The sequence below is a fragment of the Pan paniscus genome, chromosome 14 (genome assembly GCF_029289425.2).
Source record: "Pan paniscus chromosome 14, NHGRI_mPanPan1-v2.0_pri, whole genome shotgun sequence".
Lineage (NCBI taxonomy): Eukaryota > Metazoa > Chordata > Mammalia > Primates > Hominidae > Pan > Pan paniscus.
In genome coordinates this window covers 108,354,411-108,363,916 of record NC_073263.2, presented here as the reverse complement: position 1 = coordinate 108,363,916, position 9,506 = coordinate 108,354,411, and the positions used below count along the sequence as shown (strand labels likewise).

The 9,506-nt window shown below is 40.8% G+C and overlaps 1 long non-coding RNA gene across 1 annotated transcript; it reads left to right on the top strand.

The window, feature by feature from the left end:
• The first annotated feature begins 297 nt into the window (after positions 1–297).
• LOC117975658 (uncharacterized) lies at positions 298–6,071 on the top strand. Its single transcript, XR_004666007.2, has 3 exons — positions 298–526; positions 4,878–4,997; positions 5,153–6,071. It is a non-coding gene; the product is annotated as an uncharacterized LOC117975658 (long non-coding RNA).
• Positions 6,072–9,506: the final 3,435 nt, after the last annotated feature.

Below are 9,506 nucleotides of genomic sequence, written 5' to 3'. Positions count from 1 at the left end.
TCCCAAAGACATCTTCCTACGACATGGTTTCCTAATTGAGCATCTACAACTTCCAAGGCATTATCTTTCATGAAAACTGCAAGGGTTGCACAGATAAGAGTTTAGACTGCTGCCCTAAATGACCATAAAACGTTAAGGATTAGCTCTGCCAAGATGCAATCCAAATAAAAATAAAAGCTGTGTTTAAGAATTCTAAATATTAGAATTGTCACGTCAATGATTTGTAGTTGTGCCAAGTGTTGGGAATGGAAGAGGTAAAATACTATCACCTCCACATTAACGGATCTGTCTGCTTGGAGCCTCCTAAATTAAAAATGCAATAAACACCTCCTTTGACTTACGTTAGTCTAAGATTTTTTTCTAGTTGTGTTTAGAAACTTCACAAGGGAGATCTTTGCTCTCCCACGCAGAGTTACAGTTTTGCTGAAGCTTCTTCAACATAAAAGAACGCAAGCCCTTGCCTTTGCAGCTCCTCCCGGCTTCCTCATCATCTTTGATGACTGCCTGTTCACAGCAGGCCAGCAGGGTACGTTTCTGCATGTGTCTGCTCAGATAATTTAATTTACTAAAATGAAGGTTACCTAAGGAACACTGACTCCCTTTCACTGCATGAAGCGAAAGGATTTTGTGTCATTCTGCCAGGAGGGAGAAAACAAAAAACAGAAAAATTGCCAGACCTGTCCTGGTACGGCAGGAACGTAAGCAGAGAGAAGGAAACGCCACTGGACAGTCACCACAAACGCGCCCTGGTGGCTACAGGCTTCAAAGGGCAGCGGCTCCAGGGACTCCGGGCCCCCCTTTCTGTTTAATTCTCTCACTTTTGTTTCTAATTTAAGCTTTCTTCTTTTCACTCTGGCTCCCTCATTCTTTCAGCGTCCCCCTTTCATTGTCTCTCTTTGTTTTTTTCACATTTTTCACTTTTTTTTAAAACACAAATAATGTTAAAAAGAAATTTAAAGGATACTTTTTAAAAAGTTAAAAGAAAATTACCCTTTTATGCTTTCTTCTCATTTTTCTTTTTTTTTTTTTTTTTTTTTGAGACGGGGTCTCGCTTTGTCGCCCAGGCTGGAGGGCAGTGGCACGATCTCGGCTCACTGCAAGCTCCGCCTCCTGGGTTCACACCATTCTCCTGCCTCAGCCTCCCGTGTAGCTGGGACTACAGGCGCCCGCCACCACGCCTGGCTAATTTTTGTGTGTTTTTAGTAGAGACAGGGTTTCACCGTGTTAGCCAGGATGGTCTCGATCTCCTGACCTCGTGATCCACCCGCCTCGGTCTCCCAAAGTGCTGGGATTACAGGCGTGAGCCACCATGCCCTGCCTACTTGATTTTTCAAGGCAAAATCATCACTTTCGTGTAAGCATAAAATGAATACAGTAAGGATTTTATTTAACTCAATAATATAGGAGGGAAGCAGTAAGATGTTAAAACCAGTTCAAAAAGAATTTAAAGAATATATATGTAGGCAACCAGTAATGCCAACATAAATTTACTAATAGACACAAGATGAATTAATGTACAATAAGGAAATGAAATGCAGTATTTGGATCATTTTGTCTATAAGGTAGGAATCAGTTACATTTCTACTGAACAAAGTTCACTTGCTTTGCTACCAACAAGAATCATTGGCACTAATATCTTAACTTCCACCTCTGAAGACTTTTAAAATGGCCTAGTCCATAGAAAGGCAAGGAAATGTTCACAGTCCTATAAAATCAGTGCCCAGAGAGTTAGCTAGACCTACACTGTTTAATACTATAGCCACTAGTTACATATGGCTATTTAAATTAATTAGGCTGTGCACGGTGGCTCACGCCTGTAATCCCAATACTTTGGAAGGCTGAGGCGGGTGGATTACCTGAGGTCAGGAGTTTGGGACCAGCCTGGCCAACATAGTGAAACCCTGTCTCTACTAAAAATAAGCAAAATTAGCCGGTTATGGTGGCACGTGCCTGTAATCCCAGCTACTCAGGAGGCTGAGGCAGAAGAATTGTTGAACCTGGGAGGCAGAAGTTGCAGTGAGCCGAGATCACGCCACTGCACTCCAGCCCGGGCGACAGAGTGAGACTCTCTCAAAAAAAGTAAAATAAAATAAAGTTAAATTAATTAAAATCAAATAAAATTAAAACTTTAGGCTTTGCAGATGCTGCCACCACTGGGCGCCTCATACTGCCAGCCATGGTCAACCCTACTGTGTTCTTCGACATCACCGTCGATGGCGAGCCCTCGGGCAGCGTCTCCTTCAAGCTGTTTGCAGAGAAGTTTCCAAAGACAGAAGAAAACTTTCCTCTTCTGAGCACTGGAGAGAAAGGATTTGGTTATAAAAGTTCCTGCTTTCACAGAATTATTTCAGGGTTTATGTGTCGGGGTGATGACTTCACATGCCATAACAGCACTGGTGGCAAGTCCGTCTATGGGGAGAAATTTGATGAAGAGAACTTCGTCCTGAAGCATACAGATCCTGGCATCTTGTCCAGGGCAAATGCTGGACCCAGTACAAATGGTTCCCAGTTTTTTACCTGCACTGCTAAGACCGAGTGGTTCGGCAAGGTGAAAGAAAGCATGATTATTGCGGAGGCCATGGGGCGCTTTGCGGGGAATGGGAAGACCAGCAAGAAGATCGCTGTTGCTGACTGTGGGCTACTCTAATATGTTTGACTTGGGTTTATCTTAACCAGCAGACCATTCCTTCTGTAGCTCCAGAGAGCACCCCTCTGCCCCATTTGCTCGCAGTATCCTAGAATCTTCGTACTCTTACTGCAGTTCCCTTTGGGTTCCATGTTGTCCTTATTCCCTTTCATGCCTAGCTGGATTGCAGAGTTAAGTTTATAATTATGAAATAAAAACTAAATAACAATTTGTCAAAAAAGAAAATCAGTTCCTCAGTGACAGTAGCCACATTTCAAATGCTCAAAAGCCACTTGTGGCTAGTGGCTACCGTACCTTTCTGAGATTACAGAAAGTTCTACTGAACAGCACTGCATAAATCAATAGCCACTACTCCATTAAAAGGATACCCAGTAACCCCCTCTGCTAATTTCCAAGTCTTTGATTATTTTTCCTGATGAAACAAAATAAGCAATGGCAATAATGATATGGAGTAGGGACTCTGAAGGAATAATAGCTGGTATTTATTGAGTACCAATGATATGCCCGGCATTGTATCAGACAGTTTACCTAAATTACCTAAGTGGGCTTTCACAATTTATGTATATTATCTAATTGAGTCCTCACAATAACTTGGCCCCATTTATTAGTTTAGGAGAGGCTCAAAGGGATTAAAGTAATTTGAGGCTTCATAATCTAGACATTATTTAATGAAGCCTCACAGTAACTATACTTATTAGTTGGTGACTCAGATACTCAAAGAGATTTAAATACTTTGCTCAAAACCATACAACTATTAAGGGGCTGAACTAGTATTTGATCTCACATAGGGTGCAGATAACAAGTATAGCTAATAAAAAGACACCTAAGGAAACTGACCTACCCAGGTGGACTTAAGCCACTTTTTATAGAGTATAGCATGGTGGCCTGGCTACTGCAGGAGAATGTGAGAAGTGTTATCCCAGCCTTCTCTCGCTCTCTTTTTTTTAAAGAAATTATTATTTCCATAGGTTATTGGGGAACAGGTGGTGTTTGGTTACATGAGTAGGTTCTTTAGTGATTTGCAAGATTTTGTTGCATCCATCACCCAAGTAGTATACACTGCATCCAATTTGTAGTCTTTTATCCCTTACCCTCTTCCCGCCCTTTCCCCTTGAGTCCCCAAAGTCCACTGTCTCATTCTTATGCCTTTGCATCCTCATAGCTTAGCTCCCACTTATGAGTGAGAACATACAATATTTGGTTTTTCATTTCTGAGTTACTTCACTTAGAATGATAGTCTCCAATCTCATCCAAGTTGCTGCAAATGCCATTAATTCATTCCTTTTTATGGCTGAGCAGTGTTCCATTGGATGTATATATCACAGTTTATGTACTCATTGATAGATGGGCATTTGGGTTGATTCCACATTTTTGCAATTACAAATTGTCCAGCCTTATGTCCAAGGCTGTTGCTGAACCAACCCCAGGGTATACTGTGTTCAACTGACTGTATTGTAGCACTTACACCATTGTGGTATATTTCTCATGAAATGTCTCTCTCTCCAATTAGACCTTGAATTACTCCAAGGTAGAATCAGAGAAAAATCCCACTGACTTATATCACACTGCCTAGTACATAGCTTTTCAGTAATGTACGTGATGGGTTCTGGACACACTACTCCAGTGTATGGGACCCTGGCACACTGAGTATCTTAAGCTGAAGAAAGCTGAGAAAACTGCAGAAGCTGGAAGATTTCTCTGACCTTCTCTTGTCCCTACTGTCCTGAAGCAGGTCATAAAACTAGCTGACCTATCCTTGAAGTAGGTCATTTTCCTCCCTATACTCAGAGGAAAAGAATGTTCTTATTCTCAAAGACACAATGACACCCAGACGAATCTGAACAAACAGGGCTAAGTTCCCCCAAGTTTATTACCAGTAGGACACTCCTTTTGTCCTCCAATCATACTTCTGTAAGACTGTCCATAAAAATACACTTCTCATCTTTCCTTTGGGTCTTCATTTTTAAGGAATCGTGTGTGATTAAAACCATAAAGTTGTACACTTTTTAAATCTTTCTTTTGTTGTCGGGAATCTCAGCTATGATTCTTGTAATGGGTGAGAAATCTTTTTCTCTGCTACATTTGCTAATAATATAATCTCTTCTATTTTTATATGCCTGCCCCCTGACATCATCCCATCTTCTCCCAAGTTGCCCCACACTAATACTAAAGAGTCACAGATGGCTGGTGTTAAGAGTTAAAAATAAATATCTTTTCTTTGCAACCTTAGGTTCATGGCTGAGGCCCCTATAACAAAAGGCAGATTAACAAGAAAAAACATACAGATTGATTTAAGTACTACGTGATATGGGAGTCTCTGCATAAGGAAAGGAAGACCCAAAATAAACAGGTAAACGTGCATTTTTGTGCTTATGTTTGATAAAGAGTAGACAGTTGTGGAGAAATATGATTGGACCAAAAGTGTGTGACCTAATGGTAATAAACTGGGAGAAAGTTAGCGAGACCTGTTTGTTCAGATTTTTCTCTATGTCATTGTGTTTTCAGAGATAAAGACACCGGTGCGCTGGCTCAAGCCTGTAATCCCAGCGCTTTGGGAGGTCAAGACAGGCAGATCACGAGGTCAGAAGTGCAAGATCAGCCTGGCAAATACGGTGAAACCCCAACTCTACTAAAAATACAAAACTTAGCCAGGCGTGTTGTTGCATGCCTGTAGTCCCAGCTACTTGGGAGGCTGAGGGAGGAGAATCACCTGAACCTGGGAGGAAGAGGTTGCAGTGAGCTGAGATCGCACCACTGACTCCGGCCTGGGTGACAGAACAAGGCTGTCTCAAAAAAAAAAAAAAAAAAGAGATAAAGACATTTCTTTCCTCCAGGTGTAGATGTGCACCTCTGGCATGAAGATCTTATGACTTGCTTCAGGGGTGAGGGGCGGGAGAAAAGTCAGAATGACTTTCCTAGGTTTTATAGTTTGCTTCAGGTAAGAAGGGTGAGGGGAAGGTGAGAGAGGCCCTTCTGCTACTGCTGTTTTCTCAAATGCCAAGGTGCTATGTTTTGAGGTGGCACGTCCTGAACTTTATCACTGGACAATTTGCTAGGTGTATAATCCTTGCTTCTACTACTGTTTTACTTCTGCAACTATTGGACAATATGGTAGCATCAAATGATGGACAGGCATCAAATAGACTATCTCCATCATCACAGGTCACAAAGCTGTGAGATTTGGAGGAAATTATTTAAATTCTTAGGGCTTAGTTTTTGTTCGTAAGCTATGGACAAAAATCAAACCTATATTATAAAGTTTATTGAATAATTTAATGAGATAATATATCTAAAAAGCTTAATACAATGTCAGTTATATAGATCCAAGAAACATTATCTATTAATATTGTTATTCTGGGTCAAATAATTATAATTTCATAATTTTTTTCCATATTGGCATTCATATAACTTTTTTTTTTAAGAATACAGATTGACATGGAAAACTTATTTTCAAGAGTTTTAAAGAATAGAAAATGTAATAAAGGATTGATGAGACAGTACCATTGTGACTATCCACCTTAATACATTTTCTCAGATAAAAACGTACACATCTAAAACTGTCCCACACTGGCTATCTCAGTGAAAAAACAAGACTGACCGATATATGTGAAATACCAGAAGCAACGTGATTACATGAGAATTCTGCTGGAAAACTGAGCTGAGTGATTTGTGGCTTAAAAATACCTGACTTTTTGAGCATTTTAATTTCTGTTTTAACTTCTTTTTTTAATGAGGACAATGTGGAGGTTTGCTTTAACCAGAATGGAAATGACTTATTATTTTTTTTCCCTAGATGTCATGGTGCTGTTGCTTAGATTGAAAAGAGGAAGAAAACAGGGAAGCAGGTGAAATGAGAAGGCAATCAAATCAGCAGCTGAGCTTTAGGAAACTATTTCAAGTATTGAGCAAAGCAGTGGAAGAGATGGGAGGGGAGAAACATTCTTGGAAATTTGATAAGAGGGGGACGATTGCCTCAGGAGGTAAATACAAGAGTGTGTGTACAGTACTCGGCTTTCTCATACACGCACGTGGTTAGGCTGAGGATTTCCAGGGCCTTTTCTAAAATGAAGGAATCTCCTGAAGCAGTTGGGCTGAAGCACAGATCCCCAGTCCTTGAAACCTGAGCAGGCCTAGAAGCAGAGCCCAAGGATGAAATCCTAGCATGCTTATCAGCTGCACAATCTCACCCTTAGCAAATTCTGTGTTTGCTAAACACCTTGTTCCTGTATATACAGCTCTGAAAGGGAATGCCCTCTCATTTTCAACATTCTGGGGCTAATGTTCTACATCAGTCAGGGCTGCCATCATGGATCCGACATTCTTCCTTTTCAATCCACGTTGAGTTTCCTTTTTTCATGATGTGAGCAAATTGAAACCTGTGTGCTAGTACCTTGCAAAACGTACCCCGCCACAGAGAAGCTTTCTGATTAGCCTAGTCCTGTTATAATCATTGGTTTTGCAAGAGTAATTCAGGAAATGTTCTCAATACAACCTAATTCCCACACGCGCAATGAAACACAGGAGGATTTTGCAGGTAGATATTTAATATACAAATAGTCCAAAGGAGCTGTTCAAACACATTTTGAGGATCCAGCTAGTTAAATACGTGAGGATCGTTGCCAAGAAACATTGTAGTATTCTTTTTCTCTCCAGAAATGCCGAAGATAATTGTCTTTTAAAGGTAAGAAGATACTTGAAACCAGATCTGCCTGCATTCCAAGCCCTACAGGTAGTCTGAGACGTTTATGATAATGAAACCCTCCTTTAGTCATTTACATTTCTTTAGTGGTTATTTATGCAAATGCACAGATTTTTCACTACCTAGAAACAGATTCACGGATGAATGAATCTCCTCTTCCTAAAGAAAACATTCCAGCCCTTCTAGACAGGAAGTCTCGAAAAGAATATTTGTTGGGTTGATTATAAGCTACTTTGCTATCCTACTACACTGAGTTTTGGAAAATAAATAACTATATTTGTGACTGTAGCAGAACTGAGCCTTCAGAGGAATCACATTTTCACATAAAGAAGCAATTCTAGTATTTTAAAAATCGTTGTAAGAACCTCATACTACGCAGTGGATATAAAAATTAAAAGTCCTCAGTGTCTCTTCCACACACATCTCCAACATAAGGAGAGACATCTCAAAGGAAAAAACAAGCAAATAAAACGTGTATGCAGTTGTCTTTTGCTTGAAATGTTAGCAGAGAAAGGCCTGGTAAGGTTTCTGCTCAGAGAAAAGGTGGTGGCCCCCTGGGATGGATCCCGGATTGTGGAAGGTTACTGATACCAGTTGGGTGGGGATGATATTGGAATCACCCATCCAACACAGAGAAAACCATACTCATGCACTAGAAAACCAGTGAAGAAACAAAAATTATAATGAGTTCTGGCTTATTCTCAACCATGCCAGAAATAATGGTTTCTAATTTGATACAGTGTCGGAATCATATGAATGTATCACTTAGGAATCAAGTTGTTTCATGCCATTTCACTCACTGATGAAATAATCATTTAAATAGATATGAATGATGGTTAAAAGAATTTTACTTCTGCCTTTTTATTGTGATAGATGGCTCCAGGTAAGCCTGGTTTGCTTGATTTTCAAACTCTGATTTCTTTTATTTAACAATCTGAAAATGCCCCAAGGCTTTTGCACTTTCTAAGTTCATGTTGGCTTTGTAAAAAATTTCAACTTAGCACTGATTTTTTTTGTTTTTTTGGAGACAGGGTCTTGCTCTGTCACCCAGGCTGGAGTGCAGTGGTGCCATCTTGGCTCACTGCATCTTCAACCTCCTGGGCTCAAGCAATTCTCCTGCCTCAGCCTCCCAGGTAGCTGGGACCACAGGTGCACATGACCTTGCCTGGCTAATGTTTTTTTTTTTTTTGGAGAGGCAGGGTCTCACTATGTTTCCTGGACTGGTCTTGAACTCCGGGGCTCAGGTAATCCTCCCGCCTCAGCTTCCCAAAATGCTGAGATTACAAAAGCATGAGCCACTGCCACCAGCCTGCACTAAATTTTTAAAGGATAGCACAAAAATTGCATTACATTCAAATTCATTACAAATGTTATAGTTTGGTTTGGAAAAGATGGTTCTGAGTTCTGTCATCCAAAATATCACCAAAATGGCTAAATAGTAGAAAGAGAAGCCTTATTTGCAAGCTGGAAAGAGAAAGTCTCAGGCATGGAACAAAGGTGCTGTCTTGCAAGAGGGGAAGGGACAGGTTGGGTTTTAGTCTCACAGGGCCTGTATCATATTCGACTGGTTTTGGGGGAAAGCTATACATATTTATGAGGCGAGCTGAGTACATGTGTGATGGATAAACATATGTGTAACATACATCCATATTCACTTTGGGTTTTAGCATTAAAATGAGGTGGAATTTGGCTTTTTACACCAAAAAGTGAACCATGGGACAAAAAGATGGTTTGTGCGCAGCCTCTGTGAGCTGCTGAAACCTGAGGTCTGTAACAGCTTATCAGAAGAGGATGTTAGGATAAGGCCCGGCCTCTGTCCAATCAGAGTTACCGTGGTCTAGGTTGGAAATCAGAGCTGACAGATCCTATTGTTAGGGAGTTTAGCCCTAGGAATTTAGAAATTACCCAAGTCAGCTGGGCCCTGAACCCTCCACCCATAGGGGACTTTGTCTCCTTAATCTTTGGGTCCATCTCAGTGGATAAAGTGGTGTCTATTTTAGCATCTCAGATCACAGTTCCTATGCACATCACAAGGTGCACATGCAAACAATACATGAACCCAGTGTTTGAGTTTGAACATGGCTACCAGCACAAACCATGGAGAAAGAGGGATCTTGGTGTGAATCCAGCTCTGCCATGTTCTACGCATGTCACCTTGGG